We start from the raw sequence: 26,866 nt of genomic DNA on the forward strand, positions 1-26,866 counted from the left end.
ATTTTACATTATATAATTCCTTATTGTTTGAGTTTTGATGGCTATAAGTCTTCAACTAAAGTACAATGCAAACAAAATCAATAAAGAATTAATATATTATTTAATGCATTCAATTGGAAAAATTTTGTACGTTCTTGGAAAATATATTTTGGTAACAGTTCATTATGGTACTGTTTCAAGACAAATTCTAGATGGATTAGAGTTAAAGCTAGAACTATGACATTCAAATGTCATAGAAAAATATAGATGATTATCAACTGAAGAAAGCCTTTCAACAAAACAACAAAGCATTGGAGAAAGCAAAAGTTAATGTATTTGACAATGTCAATAACATAATACCTGCAAACCATATACAGAAAAATAGGCAAAAATCAATTGACCTGTACAATATTAATGTAACATACAAAAATCAGTACGCAAAAAAAAATCCCATGCCCCTATTAAAGAACTTGACAGACTTACAGAAGAGAAAATGCAAATGGCTGATAAGGTTAGAAATATTCAGCTTTATTAGAAGTGAAGATTAGAACATTCTAATTCTAATGTTTTAACATCTGGTAGGGCAAAACACCTCTCCCCTAGAGCTTTTTTCTTAGAGTTTGCCAAGATAGTATCACATACTTATTTGCTCATATAAACATAGCATTTAAAAAAAAAAAACATAGCATTTAATTGATTAGGTCCAAAAATAGTGTATTCATATTTTATTAGATTTTGTAAATTATCATAAGAAAATTTGACAATTTTATGATACTCAGTTTTCCTGTCTGAGAGCAGGGAATGTCTTTCCATTTGCTCAAGATTACACTCGTGACTTAGAGGAAGACATTAAAGTTTTCCTTAGATGAGTTTTGTACAGTTTTTAAGCATGTCCCCATGTATTTGATCTGTGTTATATTATTACAGATGGAGTTTTCAGTACCATTATATCATCTGTCTGGTTATTGTTTGTGTAATCTCTGAAGATTTCTTATTTTTGTAAGTTAATTTTATGTCTTATTACCTTATTAAATTCTTCTATCATTATCTTAAAATGTTGGGGGTTTTTCATTGATTCTTCAGGGTTTTCTTGGTATATGGCATATCTTTGACAAATAGAAATAGGTTCAGTATTTCCTTCCCAGTTCTTAAGATTCTAACTGATTTTTTTGTTTGCATTTGCTTATACTTTTAGAAGAATTATAAATGGCAGTGAAAATAGTGTGCAGACTTGCCTTTTTCCTAGTATTAGTGGAAAGTCTTTAGTTATTCTACATTTAACTAAGATACCAAGGTAAAAATATCATTAAAGAAAACATTCATCCAAAAAAAAAGAGGAAAGCATCCTTCAAATCCTGTTTTTAAGTGTTTTGTAAAGAAACAAGTAGATTTATCAAAGGCTTTTAAAGTCTACAAAAATAAGGATAGATTTTTATATCTATTAGTATGATATGTTATGTCAACGGGTTTTCCAGTATTTAAACAACATTGCATTCCTTAATAAACCCTACTTGGTTTTACATTTGGTTCCATTCAGTTCCGTCGCTCAGTCATGTCCAACCCCTTGTGACCCCATGGACTGCAGCACGCCAGGCTTCCCTGTCCATCATCAACTCCTGGAGCTTACTCAAACTCATGTCCATTAAGTTGGTGATGCCATCCAACCATCTCATCCTCTGTTGTCCTCTTCTCCTCCTACCCTCAATCTTTCCCAGCATCAGGGTCTTTTCCAGTGAGTCAGCTCCTCCCATCAGATGGCCAGAGTATTTGAGTTTCAGCTTCAATATCAATCCTTCCAATGCATATTCAGGACTGATCTCCTTTAGGATGGACTGGTTGGATCTCCTTGCAGTCCAAGGGACTCTCAAGAGTCTTTTCCAATGCCACAGTTCAGAAGCATCGATTCTTTGGTGCTCAGCTTTCTTTATAGTCCAACTCTCATGTCCATACATAACTAATGGAAAAACCATTATTATGTTCTTAACATGATACTGAAAAAAGTCTTTATTTAGGCTATTTACCTTGATATTCACAGGTAATTTTGTTGTGCACATTTTTTTGGAAACTATCAGAATTAGATATTCATATTATATTTTTTGATAATAATAATCTTTTTTAGTTTCCATGCTCTGAAAACATATATATAGTGTTAGAATCTGATCTGTTTTTGAAGACTGAGTGAATTCTCTTATAAAACAATCTAAGTCTGGTACATACATTTCTCTATTTATTTAGTGATAATTGATCTAAATTATCTATCTCTAGTGGAATTAATTTTCATAAACTATGCTTTCTTATGGTAATGTACATTTCAGCTAACTTTTTAATTTTTTTTTTTTTTTAATTTTTTAATTTTTTTTTTTTAATTTTTTTATTAGTTGGAGGCTAATTACTTCACAACATTTTCAGTGGGTTTTGTCATACATTGATATGAATCAGCCATAGATTTACACTTATTCCCCATCCCGATCCCCCCTCCCATCTCCCTCTCCACCCGATTCCTCTGGGTCTTCCCAGTGCACCAGGCCGGAGCACTTGTCTCATGCATCCCACCTGGGCTGGTGATCTGTTTCACCATAGATGGTATACATGCTGTTCTTTTGAAACATCCCACCCTCACCTTCTCCCACAGAGTTCAAAAGTCTGTTCTGTATTTCTGTCTCTTTTTCTGTTTTGCATATAGGGTTATCGTTACCATCTTTCTAAATTCCATATATATGTGTTAGTATGCTGTAATGTTCTTTATCTTTCTGGCTTACTTCACTCTGTATAAGGGGCTCCAGTTTCATCCATCTCATTAGGACTGGTTCAAATGAATTCTTTTTGACGGCTGAGTAATATTCCATGGTGTATATGTACCACAGCTTCCTTATCCATTCATCTGCTGATGGGCATCTAGGTTGCTTCCATGTCCTGGCTATTATAAACAGTGCTGCGATGAACATTGGGGTGCACGTGTCTCTTTCAGATCTGGTTTCCTCAGTGTGTATGCCCAGAAGTGGTATTGCTGGGTCATATGGCAGTTCTATTTCCAGTTTTTTAAGGAATCTCCACACTGTTTTCCATAGTGGCTGTACTAGTTTGCATTCCCACCAACAGTGTAAGAGGGTTCCCTTTTCTCCACACCCTCTCCAGCATTTATTGCTTGTAGACTTTTGGATAGCAGCCATCCTGACTGGCGTGTAATGGTACCTCATTGTGGTTTTGATTTGCATTTCTCTAATAATGCACCTCCCAGAATATTGGAAATAAAAGCAAAACTAAACAAATGGGATCTAATGAAACTTAAAAGCTTTTGCACTACAAAAGAAACTATAAGTAAGGTGAAAAGACAGCCCTCAGATTGGGAGAAAATAATAGCAAATGAAGAAACAGAAAAAGGATTAATCTCAAAAATATACAAGCAACTCCTGAAGCTCAATTCCAGAAAAATAAATGACCCAATCAAAAAATGGGCCAGAGAACTAAACAGACATTTCTCCAAAGAAGACATACAGATGGCTAACAAACACATGAAAAGGTGCTCAGCTAACTTTTTAAATTGATTTACATAGAAGGCTTTGAAATAAGCTGATTTTAATAAATTTGTGTCTTAATAATTATTTTCTCTTGTTATATATTTCATCTTTGTGAGTGCTGTGTGCTTAGTCGCTCAGTCGTGTCCATCTCTTTGCAAGCCCATGGACTGAAGCCCTCCAGCCTCCTCTGTTCATGAGGATTTTCCAGGCAAGAACACTGGAGTGGGTTGCCATGCCCTCTTCCAGGGGAATCTTCCCAACCCAGGGATTGAGCCCAGGTCTTCTGCATTGCATCTGCATTCTTCACTGTCTGAGCCAACAGGGAAGCCCATCTTTGTGATTATTTGTGCTTTTTTCTACTTGATTATATTAGGTAATGGTTTGTATATAGTCTTAGCTATTCCAAGGACCAGAATTTAGACATGATGATTGAAGCTCTTGTTTTTCTTTCTCTGTCTTATTCACTGCTGCTTTTATCTTTAGTTTTGCATCTCTTATGATTTCCTTTAGTTTGTTTTTGTTTATGGCTTTTAGTTGGAAGTTTATTCATTTTTATTCTTTCTTTCTAATTAGTACACATATTTAAGGCTATGTGCCTTCCTCTGGTCTCTGCCTTAAATATTTTCCATATGTTTGGGTATGAAATGTTTTTATTGTTGTTATTTTACACCAGTGTATAATTTTGGTTTATATATCCCCTCTCATCCAGAAGCCCAAGTGTTGTTTAATAGGCAGATGCTTTTATTTCCATGATGAAGGCCTTTTAACTTTTGATTACCAATTTTGAACTTTATTACATAGTGATCAGAGTTTTCTTTTATTTTAATAATTCTACTTTATGGCATTTACTCATGCCTTTTAAAGACATAAAATATTGTAAAGATTCCCTCAAAGATAGATAGATAGATAGTTGTTAGCTAGGCAATCTCGTTAGTGTTTATGTTACCGATTATCATGCTTAAGTCTTCTTTACCTGAACTTATATTTTTGGCCACTTTCTAAAATGAGAAAATGTTATCACTTTGCTGAACTGACTTGCTTAAAAAAGACTTTTTAATGTTTCTAATGATACTTGTTTCTGATCTTTTATTCAAGGGATTTAGTCACTAACTGTTCCATGAATTTGTTATAGAAAATTATATTCTTTTGTGGACATCTGGAATCTTTGAAAGATTTGATAAATGCCAGAGATTTCCTAAAGGTGCCTACCATCTGGGAGGAATCTTATTGTTCCTTTGAACATTTTAAGCATTTTCATATATATGAAACAAAGGAGCAAAAAGAGTAATTTTATCAGCTTCCATAATATAAAAGTTAAGCATATCCTTTACAATGCTAACTTATTCACTTGTGTGTTTCATTTATAACCTCCATGAAATGATATATTCATGATTGTGAGTAGCAAAAATGCTTAGACATGCACTCTAAAGTTTCTCATTCTGTGAGACTTCCGTATTACATTTGTACTAATGTCTAGTAAGACAAATGCAAGCCAAATTTGTATTAACTAATTTCAAAGCTTACATTTTTACCTATAAATGAGTTTTATTGGCTAATGTAGTTATATGTGTGTGTGTGTGTGTGTGTGTGTGTGTGTACACACTGTTCAGCAGATACTGTAGGCTAATCTTTGAGCTTGGTGTTTGGTACTTAATAAGTAGAAAAAAATCAAGACGTCAGCTTGTATTGTTGTTTAGTCACTAAGTCATGTCTGACTCTTTGCAACACTGTGGAACTGCCAGGCTCCTCTTTTCTATATTTCCCAGGCAAGAATACTGGAGAGGGTTGCCATTTCCTTCTCCAGAGAACCTTCCTGACCCAGGGATTGAACCTGCATATCCTGCATTGACAGGCGGATTCTTTATGCTGAGCCACCAGCGAAGCCCCTACTCTGTTACCAGTATGCCTAATAGGGTTTCCAAAATGCTCTTTATTAATTATTTGTATAAGTATTAATAAGCAGTTACTTTTCAATATAAATATAAATAGAAGATATCTTAGATTAGAAATAAAAGAAAACTTGAGTAAAAGCACTTATATTTATTCAAAGCTGCTTGCTAGTTGTGTTATCTTAAATGAATTACAGAAATTGCTGGAAGTTTATATTTTCATATTTAGAATTTTATCATTTATATATAATTGATTTGTTTCAGGAACTTTAAATATCTAAATGACTTATTCTGTTTTGCTTGCAGAATATCTGATTTTTGATAGTCAATATATTTATAAAAAAATCATTGAAGCCAATTAAGCAATGTACAACAGGCTATTCAATTGAGGAATTTCAGATGATCGAGCTGACAGTTTCATGCATTTAATAACCAATTGATAAAACATGTCTTTGTCTATTATGCTCTAGAATCCTTTTGATTTACAGGGACTGAGGAATTTGTGTTCCTATGTCAATTTAATCTTTGCCATTTAAAGCTCTCCATTCTTCTCCTTCACCATAGTTCTTGTGTGAAACTTGTCACCTCATCAGAGCTAAAGGTTTTTTCAACTCCCTAGCTGAGCTCTGAAATGAGCTGCCCACAACTTTAATAGCTAAACTCCCTCTGAATCACTTGTAATGTTCCTTAATTGTGTACAGAGACAAAGATATATCAGATTAGGTTTGAAACCTAGCCTACGTCTTAAAAAATATTTCCTACGGACTTCCCTGGCAGTTCAGTGGTTAAGACTGTGCTTCTGCTGCAGGTGGTGTGAATGCAATCCCTGGTGAGGAACGAAGATCCCCATGGGTCCCTTGCATAGAAATGCAGTCGTAACCACTAGAGCACCAGGGAAGTCCAATTGGCAATTATAAATAATGCTCCTACGAACATTAAAGGGCATGTGTCTTTTCAAACTAGTGCTTTTGTTTTCTAAGGATTCCAGGATTGGAACTGCTGGACCATATGGTAGTTCTATTTTTAGTTTTCTGAGGCACCTATATACTGTTTGCCATAGCATCTGCACCAATTTACATTCCTATCAACTGTGTAGGGGGATTCCATTTTCATCACATCCTTGCCAACATTTATTATTTGCAGATTTTTTGATGATAGCCATTTTGACAGGTGTAAGGTTACATCTCGTGGTTTTGATTTGCATTTCATGGATAATTAGTGATGTTGAGCATCTTCTTATGTGCCTTTTGGTCATCTGTATATATTCTTTGGAAGAATGTCTATTCAGACCTATTGCACATTTTTAAAAATTTTATTTATTTGTTTATTGTTGGCTGCACTCAGTCTTCATTGCTGTGTGGGCTTTTTTCTAGTTGTGGTGAGCTGGGGCTGCTCTCTAGATGTGTGCTGGCTTCTCACTGTGGTGGCTCCTCTTGTTGTGGAGCGTGGGCTCTAGGGCGCACGGTCTTCGGCAGTTGTGGCATGTCGGCTCAGTAGTTGCAGCTCCTGGGCTATAGAGCACAGGCTCAATAGCTCTATAGGGGCTTAGTTGGTCCACACATGTAGGGTCTTCCTGAAACAGGGATCGAACCTGTGTCTCCTGAATGAATTCTTTACCACTCAGCCACCAGAGAAGCCCCTACTGCACATCATTTAATCAAGCTGTTTGGATTTTTCTTGATATTGAATTTTTGAGCTATTTATTAATTATGATATTAACTCCTTATTGGTCATACCGTTTGCAAATATATTCTCCCTTTCAGTAGGTTGTCTATTCATTTTGTTGATAATTTCCTTTACCATGAAAAATCTTTTATGCTTCATTAGGTCCTATTCACTTAATTTTGCTTTGGTTTCTTTTGCCTCAGGATACAGATCCAAAAAAATATTGCTACATATTACATCAAAGATTGTTCAACTTACATTCTTTCAGAGGAGTTGCATGGAATTGTATGGTTTCAGGTGTTACATTAAGGTCTTTAATTCATTTTTAGTATACACCCAGGAGTCCTATATGTAGGTCACAATATTTGTTTTCCTTTTTTTCTTTCTGTAATTCTCTCACTCTCTCTGTATGTTATATATATATATGTGTGTGTGTGTGTGTGTGTGTGTGTGTGTGTGTGTATAGACATATGTATGAGTATGTGTATATATATGTATATTTACATGCATTTTTCATGATGTTCCTTTACTTGGAAATAGTTCCACATGATTTCTGATGAGCAATATAGTAATTTACATAAAGTTACTAAATCAGTAAATCATCATTAATACTAAACTGTTTTCTGATCTATAGACTTTCATTTAGATTTTGCCACTTATCCTAATGTTTTTTGACAACACCTCTTCCTTCCCAAATTTAAAATAATTAGTTATAATCAGTTGCTATTTATCATTAATATATTTTCATTGGGAATAGTTCTAGAGTCTGTCTTTATATTTCATGGCATTGATACTTTTGAAGAGTGCAAGATAATTATTTCATAATCTGTCCCTCAATGTGGGTTTGTCTCTTTCCCTCAGAATTAGGTTAAATACAGCTGACCATCCCATCTGTTGGTCCCTTTGCTGGGAATGCTAACTTTGACTTTCAGATTTTATCATTGTCAGTTTTTGCCACTGTATTGTTATTATTTTATCACCTACGTGACTCAGATGGTGAGGAATCTGCCTGCCATGCAGGAGACCCGGGTTCAATCTCTGGGTCAGGAAGATCCCCTGGAGAAGGGAATGGCAACCCACTCCAGTAATCTTGGCTGGAGAATGCCATGGTCAGAGAAGCCTGACGGGCTACAGTCTATTGGGTCGCAAAGAGCTGGGCATGACTGAGTGGCTAGCAACACAACCACATGGCCATTGATAACTACCGTGCAGGGAGTGTTTTGAGGCTATGTAAATATTTTCTAAGCTCTCACACTTTTACCAGTGAATTTTCGCACCCATTGATGATTTTTGTTTAATCGCCAAATTGTGGGCTTAATTCCATTATTATTCTGTATTCCTGAGTTGGCATTTAACAGTATTTCCTTCCCTTGGGTGTATTTATTTATGTGAGTGCAAATTCATATATTCTTACTTTAATAAATCAGTTACAATTTTCATATCATTATTTATTCTGGTGTTCAATTTCTGCCAGATTAGACCCTTGTAATTGGATTCTGTGTCTCCTTGACAGGTCCCAGTCATTCTGTATTTGTCTTTTTTAAGCACAAGAAGATATTTTGTACTCATCTTTTACTTTCCCTGCCCCAGCTGTGAAAACAGCTATTTTTCCCAGTTTCTTTCAGTTGAAAATGGTACTAAGACAATGTGTGGGCACTGGATGTACTCATTGCTCATTCCAGCTGGTCTGTGAAGCAACAGAACTGGGAAATATGTGATTGTATAGACATGAACACATTCAGTGTGTGTGTGTGTGTGGTGTGTGTGTGGTGTGTGTGAGTGTGAAAAAAAGGCAGAAAGGCATATAACAGAAAAATAGGCACAGATAGTGGGAAAAAATCATTAAGGCCAGAAGTTAGGTCTTTGAAAAGCATACTTTCAATATTAGTCAGGAAGCATAGGAAAATACAATACTGTAATTAATACCATGTATCAAAATGAAGAAAATCAATATGATCAGACAGAGAGAATATGATAACAGGATAATTTTATTAAGTACCTTATGCCAATAAATTTGACAGTTTAGATGAAGTACAAATTTCTTGAAAAGCAGCCTCTACCAAAAATGATAAAAATATTAAAATGTAAGTTAAATATAATTAGAAAGAAAAACATATTACCTATTTTTAAATGTCTTTGCTATTTCTAATCTTTTTAGATAGTTTTCCTGATGTTTCTCCAAGTATTAAGTGAGAAATAACACTAATGTTAATAAACTCTTCCAGAGAATATCAGCCATAATAAGAATTCCTAATTCATTTGATGAGACCAGTATGACCTTGCTTCCAAAATCTTCAGCAAACATAATAATAAATGAAATTACAGGCAAATTTGCATCATGGACATAAAAGCAAAAAAATTCTACCTTATATACTAGCAAATTAAATCAATTAGTATGTAAAAATGATGATATATCAAAACTTTGTCAATTTATTTAGAGGGCTTAGAGGTATTGAAAGAATTATTCAATGGATAAGACAAAGTACAGAAAATGTTGTATATATGATTCAAAGATGATTTGAAAAAAACAATTATTGGTTAGTGAAATGGCCAAAATGAAGCAGAAGGGTATGGGAGAATGTGTGTTTTTGAGAAACTCAGTGCAAGTCTAAAATGTATCTTAAAGTATAAAAACTATGTTTGAGTGACCCATCAATAACTCTTTTGTTATATGAATCAGAATAAAATTGGGAATGCAGAAGGGGATGTACGAAAATGTCCAGCATCATTTATGTTAGCAGGCAGAGAGAAACAATCTTGAGTCCATCAGTATGGGAATATGTAAATAAATAAGCTATATACTTTTCATAGTGTCTCTATAACATTAAAAGTGCTGAATTATTTGTGCACAAAACAAAGTGAAATGATTTTCAAAGCAAGTATGGAAAATAGGATGTATATAAATGTAAAATACATTTACATAAATGTTGAAACAACATGTAGAAAAAGTTTATAAACTAAATTATTGTGTTTATGGGATAGAGAGGGAAAGAATTAGAAATTATAGCTGAAAGGGGAGAGAAGGATTGCTGATGATAATATGCCATGAATGTAGGGATGGGGTTATCTCAATTCTGCACTGAATTCCAAAAAAATAATAAGGCAGACAAGGAAATAGTAATATGTAAACCTGACAAGCATTTTCTAAATAAACAAAAATTAAGGAGGAAATATATTTGTCAAGTAGGAATGACATCAGAGAAGTGTAGATCATGAAATTAAAATACCAGACACATGTAAATGTCCTCAGTCAGGAGATGTTGAAAAGGAGAATAGTAGTGTCGTTTCTGAATAAGGTTTGTGCAGCCTCAACACCTGGTCCAGTTGCTGTCACAAAATTGTTATGCAATAGCTGTTAGCTAAATAAAAATGAAGGAAGGATTGAATATTTCCTATTTTTTATTAGCCAATTTTGTGAGGTGAAGTTTGGTAAAAGCACCAAATTTTCAGATCTTTACTGTTAAATGTAAACTGTTGCTTGAGGGAAAAAAAAATGGGAAAAGTAAAAGAAGATGCCATCTGGCTACAAACACCCTTCTGTTCTAACTGCAGGTCTTAAGCTTATTACCTATGGGTATAAAACAAAATGCCAAAGTGCTGCTTGAAACCAATCCAGAATTAAATAGCGCTGTATCGTAGCTCCTGGATCTGAAGATATCATCTCTAGATTGTAACTGAAGGAGTTCAGTCTCAGCCTGAAAGTTAATATTTTTCGCTTATTACCTGACTCTGGACGTTCACAGTATACAAGACTATCAGTGAATAAAGACTCAGAGAAAACCAGCATGGTATGAAAAGTCTCATATATTTCAAATTGTCCTTATAGAACCTGTCTGCACTCAGGGTACAGAATGCCACCTATCAATCACACTGCTGTTTGCAGATGTCTTTAGTCCTATGGAAGTAGCAAGGTAATAAAGAATGTTTTTGCATTTAGACTCCCAATTAGGAACACTTTATCACAGTCTCTCCTTTCTCCAGAGTGTCACCTTGAAAGTAGCCTTGACAATAACATGCAAAATTATTATCCACATGTTCAGGTTTCCAAACATCTTTGATTTGCTACACTGTTTCAATCTTTTAATCTAATCTGTCGAGTAGAATGGATATACATGACTATTAAATTATAAATTAATTAAGTTAAATCTGAGTAAGTGGCTTTACCAAGATCTTTAAATAATAGACCTAGAGAGTCAGAAAGCCTGGATTTAAGTTGAATAAATATTGCAATTTTCACTGAAGAGTAAAGTAGGTGGTTCCATCTGGTTTGTGAAATTTACCTCACAAATAAAAAGAATCAGTCTAGCTACTTCACTGGCAGGATTAGCAATTAAATTACAAGTTTATCTGGAATCAAGAATAAAGAGAATAATAGGCTAAGTTTTTCAGTGCAAATAAAAATGTTGTCATTTTTTTACTGCTGATCAAATATATAAATCATCTTGAATTCCTGACATGGTTATAGTAAAACATCTGCTTGTAGCTTATAAAACAACAAAGCACACAATTAATGAATAAAATATGCAATAAAGGTTTTAAAAATTGACATCATAAGTTATATATAATAACATATTTGGATTCAAGGACAGTGTTAGGACAAATGCCTTATTTGTAGCACTGGAATGTAAGCTTGCCAAATTAAATATGAAATGCACTTATAATTTTTGAAAACATTCAGTAAATACATTTGTTATCAAAGCTTTACTGCAAAAAATTGCTTGGGAATAAATCCAGAGGTTTGCAGTTCAATTATGTCAACTATTAAGAGAATTAAAATTTGCCATTTGAATATGGCTTCGTCATACATTTAGTTGTTTCACTAACAAAATATTCAAACATATAAGTATTAAGAATTGCTCAGGAAATAAAAGTTATATGAGAAACTAATGTTTTACTTTCAGAAGTTCACATCAAATGTTTTATAGGAAATTTAAAAATCGATCAAGGTAATATTTTATATTCTATATATATATATATTGTTTTTGGATACATAAATTATGTATATATGTGTGTACAGATTTGTTTAACAATGATACTTAGGGATTCAATACTGCACAGATACTATAATATCATGTTTAACTCATTTAGTTTATATTTTGTCTTCTCTGATTGACACCTATAGTATATTTATGTCTTTTTAGTGTATATGATATTAGCATACTATATATATTTGAATATTAGTGTGTCAGAAGATTATCACTTTTCTAAAAGTAAGATCTTACTATTCTTAATTTGCAAGACTCACTAACTTTTGCTATATTTTACCCCATTTTCCTTAGAAAATAAATCTTACTGTGTTTACATGTGAATGGCAGCATTATGGGAATTATTTTCTTTTTAATGCTTTTCTACCTTTTCCCATATTTTGTGCAATAAAATATATTACTTTCCTAATAAAAATGTACAATTATTGTTTAATAACATTAATTCCAGATTACTTTCTTAAAATCAATTCTGTCTAGTTAGTCATTCAACAAACATTGTTTTCCTTTTTCTAGGAGCTATGTGAGCCACTAATATTACAGGCTTGATTTATTCTTTATTGTGGGAACAAATATATAAAAGGTCATTAAATTACAGTAAGAAAGTTGCACTTTTGTAAGCAGATATAAAATGCTGTTCTGCCTAAAATTAAAGAGAAGACTTAGGGTCTAAGCCTGAAAGCAGGTATTTAGGTTGATGAAAAATTAATTGCAGTCTCAGACCATGAATTTTAAATCATTATAACTAGGCTCAAATATATCTTTATTAATCAGAATAGGAACCATTATAATCAACACCTTTTTGCCAACAAGAATTGAGTTTATTTATTTCTGTAACATAAAAATCCATGCTTCGGGATTCGATGAACTCTTGGAAAGCATTTTCTGTCTCCTGCTGCTTGTGGAAGCATTTTCCCTGCAAAAAGTTGTCCTCAAGATATTTGAAGAAATGGTAGTTGGTTGGTTAGAGGTCAGGTCGTTATAGTGGATGAGGCAAACCTTCCTAGCCCAGTTTGTTCAACTTTTGAAGTGATGGTTGTGCGCTTAGGACTGGTTGTGCAGTCAGGACTATCATGGAGAAGAATTGCGCCTTTTCTGTTGACCAGTGCCAGCTGCAGGCATTGCAGTTTTTGGTGCAGCTCATCGGTTTGCTGAGCATACTTCTCAGATGTAATGGTTTCACTAGGATTCAGTAAGCTATAGTGGATTAGACTGGCAGCAGACCACCAGTGACCATGACCTTTTTTTTCATGCAAGTTTGGCTTTGGGAAGTGTTTTAGAGCTTCTTCTTGGTCCAACCTCTTAGCTAACCAACCTCTTGCTGGTTGTCATATAAAATTCACTTTTCATTGCACGTCACAATCCAATCAAGAAATGGTGCATAGAATAAGAGAAGACAACACTTCAAAACAATGATGTTTTTGATTTGCAGACAGCTCATGAGGCACTCACACATCCAGCTTTCTCACCTTTCCAATTTGCTTCAAATGCTTAACAACCTAGAATAGTCCATGTTGAGTTCGTCCAGCAACTTCTTGTGTTGTAAGAGGATCAGCTACGTTGATCCTTTCAATTGTTCATTATCAACTTCTGATGGCCAGCCACTGCATTCCTCATCTTCAAGGGTCCTGTGTCCTTTGCATAACTTCTTGAACCAGCACTACAATGCACGTTCATTAGCAGTTCCTGGACGAAACATGTTTTTGATATTTTGAGTTGTCTCCGCTGCTTTAGGAAACATTTTAAACTTGAATAAGAACATCATTTTGTATAACATCATTTCCCTAGTCTAAGATAAATATATAATGAGCACCAAGTAATGTCATAAGCAAAAAAAAAAAAAAAAAAACACAAAAAGTGTGCATTAAAATCATGTAAATGATTAAAGTGACTTATCCTTAATGATTAAAATGATAACATAACCACATTTATTTAAGAATGTATTCCAGTGTCAAACAAAGGTCAACAGTGCAAGATTGCAATTACTTTTGCACCAATGTAATAAAACCTGATCCACAAAATTCTTAAGAAATAGACTCTCCAGGTTCAAGGTGTATTTATGAGAACTTAATTCATATTATGTCTGCTAGTCCAGAATGGAATGGAAGTAGTTGAGGGAGAAATATATAAAGCTAAAAATAAAAACAAAGTCAAAACAAATTGATTATTTTTTCATCTTATAAATTTTATTATTAGATTACTGAAGAACATCTAAAAATTTTTAAAAGTTTAGTAATTTGAACAGAATTTCACTAATCCTTAAGTTCACTACTGTACTTCAGAACAAAACCTATAGATAGTAATTCAAGATGACACAATATTATTGACTCCAGAACCAAAGAATTTTAAACTTTATATACATTCATATATTTCAATGAATAAATAGATTCCTAGACGTATTTTTATTTTTGGCTTCCCTTCTGGAATCTATACCAGAGTAAATTATTTTCCAACCAAATTTTATGAAGTTTTAACTGTCAGCTACTCTAGAGGATAATGAGTTATTTCATTGATGTTCTTTCATATGGCTCTCCAAACTTAATTTCATATATGACATATAGAATATATTTAAAATATACTCTACCTAGTTGATAAAAAGGACTTTATTTAATCCTGACATTTATATATGTATATATGTACTATTTTTCTATTTTATAAAAGACTTTGTAATCATTTATTTTATAAAGCATTTGTAACTGGGTTAGTAAGATAGAAAGCAAACTGTGTAGGATTAAAATTTAAGTATAGAGACTGATCATTTTTATGACTAAAGCTAAAGTCTAAATGTGATAAACTAAAAAATGAAGAAAATGTGATGTCAAACATGAGAAAAGAAGCATACCATTTCCTAAGAAACACATTAGTTTTCCCTGTTACTATATTCCTAAGGAAGTTCTTTCATGTGAAGAACAATGAATGATGTAAAGAAAAGTACTCCCAATAAAAGTTGTATGGCAGTTTTAAAAAGTGGAATTCATGTGGCTCTTTATTTTAGAAATCTGCAATAAAATTCAATACACTGCATTGAAGTTCACATCAGTCCAGGATTCCGCCAGTGGCTACACTCACATTATCCCAATGTGGAGTCCTTTGGCTGCCAGACTCTATCAAATGCTAGAATGTAGACTTCTAAGAAAAATGAGTAGTTCTTCTTTTACAGTATATTCTTTAAAGCCATGTAATCTCTTTCAGCTGGAATTTGGACACGAAATTACAACTTATGGTAGGTAACTAGGGCTAATAATCGGTAGGGCTGATTAAGGGCTGATGCATTAGTCTTCTTCAGCAGGTGCTAGAATAAGCATTTTTATAAGGATTAAGAAAACAAACTAATAGATGATTTATCTACAAAAATATGGTCAAAAACTTCTGTCATGGACAATATCTTTTGGTTGGAATGTTTACAAATTGTAAGAAAATAAAGGAAACAGCTAGTATTTTATTTTTAGGTTTTGTTTTTTTTTTAAATGCACCTAGGTATACATACTCAGGGGCTTCCCTCATAGCTCAGATGGTAAAGCGTCTACCTACAGTGCTGGAGACCTGGGTTCGATCCCTGGGTTGGAAAGATCCCCTGGAGAAGGAAATGGCAACCCACTCCAGTACTCTTGCCTGAAAAATCCCATGGACTGAGGATCCCGGTAGGCTATAGTCCATGGGGTTGCAAAGAGTCGGACACAACTGAGCAACTTCATTTCACTTCACTTCACTTCATACACACTCATATATATATATATGTATCATAGAGAAAGATAAAAGATCACATTTTATCTAGCTCATTACCCATAAAAATTACAGAACATACTAAAGTGTGCTTAGCTTCTTACCTTTTGTATCCTGTTACTTTATCTTCTAATTAAAATAGCTTATTTTATTTCCCTTTAGCTGTATAACTCCCATGTTCCACAATGCTTTGTGCTGAGATAATTTGACATATACATAATTTTAAAAATTTTTATGCAAAATAAATGATATAACTTTATGACTTAAAATAGTCAATGTATTCATTTGACCAGTTTTCTTAATCCCCTAATTTTATTTTTAATTTCTATGTATTTATTTTGTTCTAATAGACTTTACTTTTTAGAGCACTTTTAGTTTCACAGCAAAATTGAGCAGGAAGTCCAGAGACTTACCATTTTTCCTGGGTCCATGCATGCTCCTCTGTTATCAACATCCCTCACCAGAGTGGTACATTTGTTACAATCTAATGAAATTGCACTGACACATCGTTATCACCCAAAGCCCATAGTTTGCATCTGTTGTTGTTGTTCAGTCACAAAATCATGTCCCACTCTTTGCAACCCCATAGGCTGTAGCACACCAGGCTCCTCTGTCTTCCACTGTCTCCCAGACCTTGCTCAAATTCACATTCACTAAGTTGGTGATGCTATCCAACCATCTTGCCCTCTGCCACCCCCTTCTTCTTTGCCTCCAGACTTTCCCAGTATCAGGGTCTTTTCCAATGAGTCAACTCTTCGCATCAGTGACCAAAACATTGGAGCTTCAGCAGCAGTCCTTCCAATGAATATCCAAGGTTGATTTCCTTTAGGATTGACTGGTTTGATCTCCTTGCAGTCCAAGGGAGTCTTCTCAAGAGTCTTCTCCAATACCAAATCCCAATGCATCAATTCTTTGACATTCAATCTTCTTTATGGATACTTTATATTAGGGTTCACTTTCAATGTTGTACAAACTATAGATTTGGAAAAAATTGTGGTGACATACATCCAACATTATGGTGCTCCCCTGGTGGCTCAGACATTAAATAATATGCCTGCAATGCAGGAGACCCAGGTTCAACCCCTGGGTTGAGAAGATCTCTTGAAGAAAGAAATTGCATCCCACTCCAGTATTCTTGCCTGGAGAATTCCATGGACAGAGGAGCCTGGCAGGCTACAGTCCATGGAGCCGCAGAGTCGGACATGACTGAACGACTAACACGAGTGGCTCAGTGGTAAAGAGTCTGCCAATACAGGAGATGTGAGTTCAATCCCTGGGTCACTAATATCCCTCGACAAGGAATTGACAACCCACTCCAGTACTCCTCCATGAGAAACTACGTGGACAGAGGATCCTGGTGGGCTGCAGTCCATGAGATCACAAGAGTCAGACAAGACTTAGTGACTAAACAACAACAACCATCATTATAGTATCATACAAAGTAGTTTCGTAGCCCTAAAATGCCCCTGTGCTTTTCCTATTCATTTTCTCCCCCGTCCAACCCTTTGCAAACATAAATTAACTGTCTCTTTAATTTTGTCTTTTCCAGAATGTCATGTAACCTGAATTATACAGTATGTAGCTTTTTCAGATAGGTTTCTTACACTTAGTAACATACATTTTAGCTCCCCTCATGCCTTTTGATGGCTTAATAGTTCACTTCTTTTTATTACTGAATAATATTCCATTGGATGTACCATAGTTTTTAAAAATCATTCACCTATTGGAGCACATCTCGATTGCTTCCAAGTTTTTAGTTTAATTTTTCAGGAGTTTTAGGTGTACAGAAGAGTAAGCACAAACTATAGTTTCCATATATCCCCTCTCTGCCTACCCATGTATCCCTTATTATTAAAATTTTATATCAGTGTAATACATTTGAAATAATTGATGAGTCAATAATGTTCCATTGTTAACTAAAGTTCATAGTTTCACATTGTTTCACTCTTTGTGCTGTGTGTTCTATGAGTATTGACAAATTTATAAAATGTATCCACCATTTACGGTATCAAACAGAATAGTTTGTTGTTGTTTATTTAGTAGCTTAATGGCTAAGTCCAGCCGACTCTTTTACAGCCCCATGGACTGTAGCCTGCCAGGCTCCTCCGACCTTGGGATTCCCCAGGCAAGATTACTAGAGTGGGTTGCCATTTCCTTCTTCAAGGGATCTCCCCAGCCCAGGATCAAACCCTGAATTTTGTCTCCTGCATTGGCAGGCAGATTTTTACTGCTGAGCCACCTGGGAAGCCACGGAATAGTTTCCTTACCCTAGAAGTCTCCTGTTCTATCTATTCAGTCATTCCTCTCTTCCCTGAACTCCTGGAAACCACTGATCTTTTTACTGGCTCCATAATTTTACCTCTTAACTGATATATAATTGAAATCATACAGCATGTAATCTTTTCAGGTTCACTTATTGCTATAATGGAATTTTTATGTTATTATTCAACAATATTTAAGATAAAAGATACTTAAAAAGTATATTTTAAAAAGTTTCCCAGATACTTTAATATACATGAGAAAAATATACCTAGAATGTATACACATACATATATTTATTTTAAATGGCTAAGCATGTTTTTGAAGTGTTTTCAAAAAGCAAATAAGAAACCCTGCTAGGTAATACCAGTGAAACCAAATAAAAGCCAAATGAAGACAATATAAGTCAAATGAAGCCATGATATTGATAGTAAAAGATAAACAGGAGCGGGGAATAAAACTATCACTTGAAGAATAGCAGTACTCTTCTGCCCAACCCTAAAATCAGATCCTGGCAAGTTAAAAAGTAAGGACCTAGGAGCCTATCTACCTCTAGTTGCTAATAAGTCAGAGAACTTGAGACGCAGAAAGATTTGATAAAGTCATCCCATTAGACAGGAGTAGTTTGGTGTCAAATCCAGGTTCCTGAGGTTGTAATATTTTCTTTCTACTGAAGCCAGTATATTAAACTTTGGAATATCTACTAGGTTAGCCTAGGCTGCTCGGGTATCTTTTTCTCTGATATAAGCTGTCAGTCTTAAAGTTCTTACTTTGTGTCTTAATATCTGTCTACTTAATATCTTTTTTTCTATTACTGATTTGAGGACTTCTTTTTGTTTTTGATTTTTAGAAGAGTTACTACACTGTGCCTAGTATGACTTTATTTGTATTTTTCCTTGGTTGAATTTTAGAGACTTTCTTGAATCAGTTCATAGATATTTGCTTGATAAAGTCATATCCATATTCTCAGTTAAAATATATTTGATATTTGCCTCATGGTCCACTTTTTTGTTTTGCTCTTTTTCTGTAACTCTCATTCCTTTTTTTTTTTTTTTTCCACTTCAATCTCCATATTTGCTAATGACCTTTTTTCACTTCATTGGTTCCCTCTCCAGCTGTTTCCAATACCCTGCTCATCATCAAGTTTTTAATATAAATTATTGAATTGTTCAGTTCTGGAATTTCCACTTGGTGTTTTTGTTGGTTTCTGTGATAGCATTTTTATCAGTTCATATATTTTCTTAATATGTGAGTCATGATTATTTTTTATCTGTATCTGCAGTCTAGAACCATTGAATCACTTCTTGCCTGTTAGTTTTTGTTTTTCTCTTGGTACTAATTTTTGGTATAATTGGTAATTTGGGGTCAACAGCAGACCTGGTGTCTGAAAAGTTATAGAGGCTCTAGACAATGTTGTCTTTGTCTAGAAAAGATATACCCTAAGCCCCTTCACTCAATAAAATCAAGGTAGGCGATTACCTGATAATAAAATTTGTGTGGCCTGAGTCTCCTCTGACTATGGTTTATGACGTTTGTAGGTAAAATCCTCTATGGCTCCCAAATGAATTTTTCAGTGTTTACCTAACTGCCTTAGTGCTTTTGTTCTCCAGAATTATTCAGCTGCTAAAAGTTTCCATTAAATCTCACATGTTTTTAGTTTAGCCTTTCATCCTCATCCTGAGTGGCCTTATAGCAAATGACTTAAATAAAACCCTGCACAGAGTCCAAGTTTCACTTTTTTTCACCTACCCTTTCTCTATTAGTACTTTAGTCCCTCAAGATCTAGCTGCTTTGACAAGCCTGAAATTTCATTTTTCTCTCCTCAGGACCATGAGATTGTAGACAGTGATGCTGTCCTCTCTATAGCTTATCGATTCTCTTCTAGTTTTTTAACCTCAGCTTCTTGTCTTGAGCTGTTTAAGTTGGCAAGTGCTTCAGAAGGAAAATAAGTAAACAAGAAGCTAATCCATAAGTCTCTTTCCTTTCAGCATCTTGGCCCTGCAAGTCCAACTACTTGAAATATGTTACCCCTCTTCACAGTGAAAAGGATTGCTATGATATTGAAACACAAAGAAAAACAAATTAACAAGAGTTGGTGAGGATGTAGAGAAATTGGAACCCAAGTGTACTACTACATCAGTAAAATGGTACTGTCATTCTGAAAAATAGTATAAGGTAACTCAGGAAATTAAATATAGAATTTTTAAAGTAAAATAATCTATTATTGGTCCCAGTAAATCCACTTCTGCATATTTATGCCACAAAATTGAAAGCGTAACCTCAAAGAGATATTTGTACATGCATGTTTTTTTTTCCATTTATTTTTATTAGTTGGAGGCCAATTACTTTACAATATTGTAGTGGTTTTTGTCATACATTGACATGAATTAGCCATGGATTTACATGTATTCCCCATCCCGATCGCCCCTCCCACCTCCCTCTCCACCTGATCCCTCTGGGTCTTTCCAGTGCACCAGGCCCGAGCACTTGTCTCATGCATCCAACCTGGGCTGGTGATCTGTTTCACCCTTGATAATACACATGTTTCAATGTTGTTCTCCCGAAACATCCCACCCTCGCCTTCTCCCACAGAGTCCAAAAGTCTGTTTATACATTTGTGTCTCTTTTTCTGTTTTGCATATTGGGTTATCATTACCATCTTTCTAAATTCCATATATATGTGTTAGTATACTGTATTGGTCTTTATCTTTCTGGCTTACTTCACTCTGTATAATGGGCTCCAGTTTCATCCATCTCATTAGAATGGATTCAAATGAATTATTTTAACTGCTGAGTAATATTCCATGGTATATATGTACCACAGCTTCCTTATCCATTCGTCTGCTGACAGTAGTCTAGGTTGCTTCCATGTCCTGGCTATTATAAACAGTGCTGTGATGAACACTGGGGTGCATGTGTCTCTTTCAGATCTGGTTTCCTCGGTGTGCATGCCCAGGAGTGGGATTGCTGGATCATGTGGCAGTTCTATTTCCAGTTTTTTAAGAAATCTCCACACTGTTTTCCATAGTGGCTCTACTAGTTTGCATTCCCACCAACAGTGTAAGAGGGTTCCCTTTTCTCCACACCATCTCCAGCATTTATTGCTTGTAGACTTGGATAGCAGCCATTCTGACTGGCGTGTAATGGTACCTCATTGTGGTTTTGATTTGCCTTTCTCTGATAATGAGTGATGTCGAGCATCTTTTCATGTGTTTGTTAGCCATCTGTATGTCTTCTTTGGAGAAATGTCTGTTTAGTTCTTTGGCCCATTTTTTGATTGGGTCATTTATTTTTCTGGAATTGAGCTTCAGGAGTTGCTTGTATATTTTTGAGATTAATCCTTTGTCTGTTGCTTCATTTGCTATTATTTTCTCCCAATCTGAGGGCTGTCTTTTTCACCTTGCTTATAGTTTCCTTTGTTGTGCAAAAGCTTTTAAGTTTCATTAGGTCCCATTTGTTTATTTTTGCTTTTATTTCCAATATTCTGGGAGGTGGGTCATAGAGGATCTTGCTGTGATTTATGTCGGAGAGTGTTTTGCCTATGTTCTCCTCTAGGAGTTTTATAGTTTCTGGTCTTACATACATCATGACCAAGTGGGCTTTATCCCAGGAATGCAAGGATTCTTTAATATCCGCAAATCAATCAATGTAATATACCACATTAACAAATTGAAAGATAAAAGCCATATGATTACCTCAATAGATGCAGAAAAAGCCTTTGACAAAATTCAACATCCATTTATGATTAAAACTCTCCAGAAAGCAGGAATAGAAGGAACATACCTCAACAGAATAAAAGCTATGTATGACAAACCCATAGCAAACATTACCCTCAATGGTGAAAAATTGAAAGCATTTCCCCTAAAATCAGGAACAAGACAAGGGTGCCCACTCTCACCACGACTATTCAACATAGTTTTGGAAGTTTTGGCCACAGCAATCAGAGCAGAAAAAGAAGTAAAAGGAATCCAGATAGGAAAAGAAGAAGTGAAACTCTCGCTGTTTGCAGATGACATGATCCTCTACATAGAAAACCCTAACGACTCTACCAGAAAATTACTAGAGCTAATCAATGAATATAGTAAAGTTGCAGGATATAAAATTAACACACAGAAATCCCTTGCATTCCTATATACTAACAATGAGAAAACAGAAAGAGAAATTAAGGAAACAATATCATTCACCATTGCAACAAAAAGAATAAAATACTTAGGAGTGTATCTACCTAAAGAAACAAAAGACCTATACATAGAAAACTATAAAACACTGATGAAAGAAATACATGCATGTTTATATTCATAATTGACAAACTGTGGAAGCAACCTAAGTATACATCCATGGATGAATGGATTAAAGAAAAAATCTGGCATATACATACAATGAAATATTATTTAGACTGAAAAAAAGGAAGAAATTCTGAGGTTAATTCTAACAACAATAGTTAATTTCACTTGATCTTAGCCAAAAGGCCAAGAAGCAATAACAAAGGTTAATTTCAAAGACATTATTTTAAGTGAAATAAGAGAGAGGCAAAAGGACAAGTTTTGTATGATTATATTCACATTTAGCACTTAGAGTTGCAGTGTTTAAAGATGTAAAGCACTGAGAGAAATAAAGTAGAATAGTGGCTGCCAGAGACTGGGGGAGTGGATTTTGGGAAGTTATTTAATGGGTACTGAGTAGCTGTTGTAGATGGTTAAAATCTCTGATGATGTGTAATGACAATTGCATAATAATGCAAAGGTACTTATGTCACTGAACTATGTATTTAGAAATGGTAAACATAGCAAATATTATGTGATGTATATTTCACCACAACAACAATGTATATTTACCTTCAAAGACAATGTGTTTGTGCTTTATTATTTTGTTAAACGTTTTGTAGATATTTTCAGTAAGCGCTTTAGTATGCTATGAGCTACTCTGCCATAGGCACTCTGATTACTCATAGACATTATAAAATGCATTTAACCTCAATTGATGTTTATCAAGAACTTACTAGTACTTGTGCTTGTCTATACTGGCATTATGATAAATTCTAAAGATAAAAATAGAAGTGAAATAATAGAAAATATACAATTGACTTGAAAAACATGGATTTGAAGTATTCCACTTATATGTGGATATTTTTCAGTAAATCTGTATTATCATACTAGCTAATCTGATGCTGGCTGAATCTGTAATGTGAAAATGTGGATATGGAAGGTCAATTTTTGACCGCAAGGAAGTTCTGTGCCCCTAACCCTGATGCTTGCTGTTCGAGGGTCAACTGCGGATATTGATCTCTGCCCCTGGTTCCGGATCAGAGCTCCTAAAACCCTTATAATTTTCTGAGAAAGACAGTAGGGACATCTTTCTTTCGTTCTGCTATTTGCTATTTAACCCTGTTTTTTGGGTGAATTTCCTGGTGAATGTCTTGGATATAGGAGTGTCTTTTGTTCTATTGAGGGGGCTCTTCCTGGACTTTAAGATAGATTCAGGATGGGGACAGTCGTCAGAAAGACCAACCTGTGATTAGAAGCTTGGAATATTCAGCCCAACCTCTCTCCAAAGAATGACAGAGGGGCTAGAGGCCGTTAATGATTAATCATGCTTGCATGATGAAGCCTTTGTAAAAACTCCAAAGTTACAAAGGTTGGTGAGCACCTCTGTTGGTGAATCCGTGGAGGTGCTGGGACTCTGGTCTGGAGAGTGCATGAAAGCTCCACACCCCCTCCCAGACCTGACCCTGTGCATCACTTCCATCTGGCTCTTCCTGAATTTTATCTTTCATAATAGACCAGTAACCTAGTAAAATAATGTTCCCCTGAGTTCTGTGAGCTCCTCTGTCAAATTAAACCTGAAGAGGGGGCCTCTGGGAACCTCTGATTTATAGCCAATTGTTCAGAAGCACAGGTAACAACCTGACCTTACAAGGTGCATGTGAAGTGGGGAGGAGGGGGAATCTCATGGGACTGGAACCTTAACTTGTGGGGTCTGTGTCCAGGTACATATTGTCAGAATTGGATTAAATTGTAGGACACCCACCTGGTGTCTTAGAGGATGCTTGATTGTGTGGAAAACCCACACATCTAGTATCAGAAATATTGTGAGTAAAGGAAAAATACAAGAGATTTTTTTCCAACTCAGAGGCATAATACCTTCTCTTAGTAAAGTCAGAACACAGGGATAGAGTTTCTAGTAAATAAGGATTTATAAAGCTTTGCAAAAAACAGTGGAATAAAACAAAGGAAGTTTTTAAGGAGACAAAGAAAATGATACATTATGGGAATTTTTGTGAAACAATAAACTGTTGTGATTAGATCATAATTTACCAGAATATAATTTGGAATATGAAAGACATTTTAGGTTAAATTTATCCTTGGACACTGATAAAATAAAATTTGCTTTTTAAGAGGATAAGGCCATCAAAAACATTAAAAAGAATTTTAATTGGATACATTAATGATAATAAGAATTTTAAATTCAGGTGCAGAAGATTGAGATAATTATGCCCATCAATTTATGAAACATTGTCATTATTACATCATTTGTCCATAAAAATTCTCTCAATGTTTACTACTTTGTTTATTCATTTATTCATTCTTTCTTTCCTTTTATTCATATATCTATTTTCACTCCCATTATCAGTGCTTGCCCCCTCTTTGTAGTCAACCATTGTATTCCTTTTGGTGATTCTATGTGTTTTGACACAAATATCATCTGTTATGCAAGTATTTTTAATTTATATAAATATTATTCTATTTTTTACATTTTCTAGGTATTGTTTGTAGGTGTACCTTTATTCATTTGCTGCACATGGCTGCATGACATACCCTATATTTTACTCATTCACTTTTCCTGGGCTGGATTCTCAGATTTTATCCAAGTACCAACACACTCCTCCAAAGCATGTACACACCTCCCGCCCTGCCACACACACAAAAAGGCAGTACACAAGCCTATCCCCACATTTTCATAGGACATTGACAACTAATTCATTGTGTGGAAGAAAAAGAAAATATTTACCCATGACTCTAAATTGTGTATGAAAAGCTAGAAACAAGATCAATAATAAAGCTATTACCTAGAATAATTTCTACCAATATCGCAACAAAAAATCATATTTTACCTCCTAAAAGTTTCCAGATGTACACGTTTAAAAATTTGAAAAAACCACAAGTCTAAGCTGTCATCTTCAAAATTTTAATTTAATATTCAGATGAAGAGATGTCCTTTTTCTGTCATCTGGGTAGGTTGAAACTAACCCAGATCTACATTATTCGTCTGGATCTGAGTTATTATAAAAATTACCATTGATTGAAAACAAATATTTTAAGAAATTCTGTGATAAATGAATAACCATAGAGAAAGATTGCAGCATAGACATTGAAGATGAAAGAGCTTTCCTGGTGTGATAATATATTAATAAAGTGCTCTCTAGAAGAAAAAAAATCATATATTTGAGTTGTCAATATGAATACCATATTATCCTACTTTTCTTCTCACCTGCCAGAAATATTAATATCTCTCTAACATAGATTATAATTCACTGACATTTTTAGCATCAGTCTTATCCTTGTGCTGTTTTAATTTAATTTTAGTCTAAAAAGTATCATGGAGTTAGATGAATTTTGATTAAAAGATTTCTCGATAAACTAGATAATAACATTCCATCAAGTGAGTAGGGTTGAGATGAGAGAAGAGAGAAGTCAAAATGTGGTGCAGAGAATAGCACCATTGATTGATCCCGCAGTGAGCTCGGCAGCTAAAAAAGAATCCGGAGATTGTCCAGAGGGGCATATGGTGGCTGGATATTGATATCACCACATTGAAAGCTATGAAGGCCATCCCAGGTGGGGCTTGGGAGACATGATTTTTGGACAAGACAGCTCTTTGCAGCTAAGATATTTCCCGGTAAGACTGAAAGTTGAAAGTTTTCTGCTATTAGTTTTCCCAGTAGGTGGGGCAAGTCCTTCATTGAAGTGAGATCTGACTTTTGCTGGACTTAGCGGGCTTACCTGATGGCGATAACCAACATCTTCATTTCTGAGGAATCTCAGGCTAAGGCAACTGCACTTGTCCATTGACTGTAAAACTTTGTCAAGAGGGGTCAATGAATTCTGGGTTAAAAAATTGTTTCAGGACAAAAATTTGGCAAAGAATCATGGCTTGTTCATTGGGGCAACTGCCTTCAGTCTGTCTTCACATTCACCTAATATCCTCTTAGTCTCAAGCTAGTAAGATGACTACAATTTGGGGTTCAATAAGTTAACTTTACCTACCCTTCCTATGCAACACATCTCTTCTAAATCTACACACACACACACACATGCATGTATACACACAACTTAGTTTTATAGAATGAGAGTAATTACAAAGCAGTTACTAGGAAGAATGTGAAACAGTAATTTTATTTACAGAAAATATTGTTCTGAGGCTCTTTTAAAATGTCTGCGACTATACAAATATCAATAATTTGTTCTGGGTGGCTTCGTTTTTAAGATGAACTTTATAATCACTTGGAAGTAGACTTTTGTCTTATCAGAAATAATTTGTTTTCAGGATACCATGATACAGATCTGAGTCAAATGAGAAATATGTGCTGGTAAATGAAGTCAGTGAGAGAAGGAAATGTTTTAAAAATTAAAAGGCAAACAATCTAAGAAAACGAAGTACACATTAGTTCATAAATAATAATGAAAAATATTAACATGACTGAGCGACTGAATTGAACTGAACTGAATGGGGTTACATAGTAAAATAAATTCAGCTTACATTCTCTATCCCTATTGTTGTTAGACTGACTAAGAATGAGAAAACTAAACTTTGGGCTAACTTAATAGCTGCATATAATTCACTTACTTTATTT

At 34.7% G+C, this 26,866-nt stretch overlaps 1 protein-coding gene across 1 annotated transcript in view; it reads left to right on the top strand.

The window, feature by feature from the left end:
• SGCZ (sarcoglycan zeta) overlaps nucleotides 1-26,866 on the top strand; it is a 1,068,194-nt gene that overhangs the window by 856,565 nt on the left and 184,763 nt on the right. The gene's annotated exons all lie outside the window — the stretch shown is intronic.

Source organism: Cervus canadensis, chromosome 31 (genome assembly GCF_019320065.1).
Source record: "Cervus canadensis isolate Bull #8, Minnesota chromosome 31, ASM1932006v1, whole genome shotgun sequence".
In the NCBI taxonomy this organism is placed as follows: Eukaryota; Metazoa; Chordata; class Mammalia; order Artiodactyla; family Cervidae; genus Cervus; species Cervus canadensis.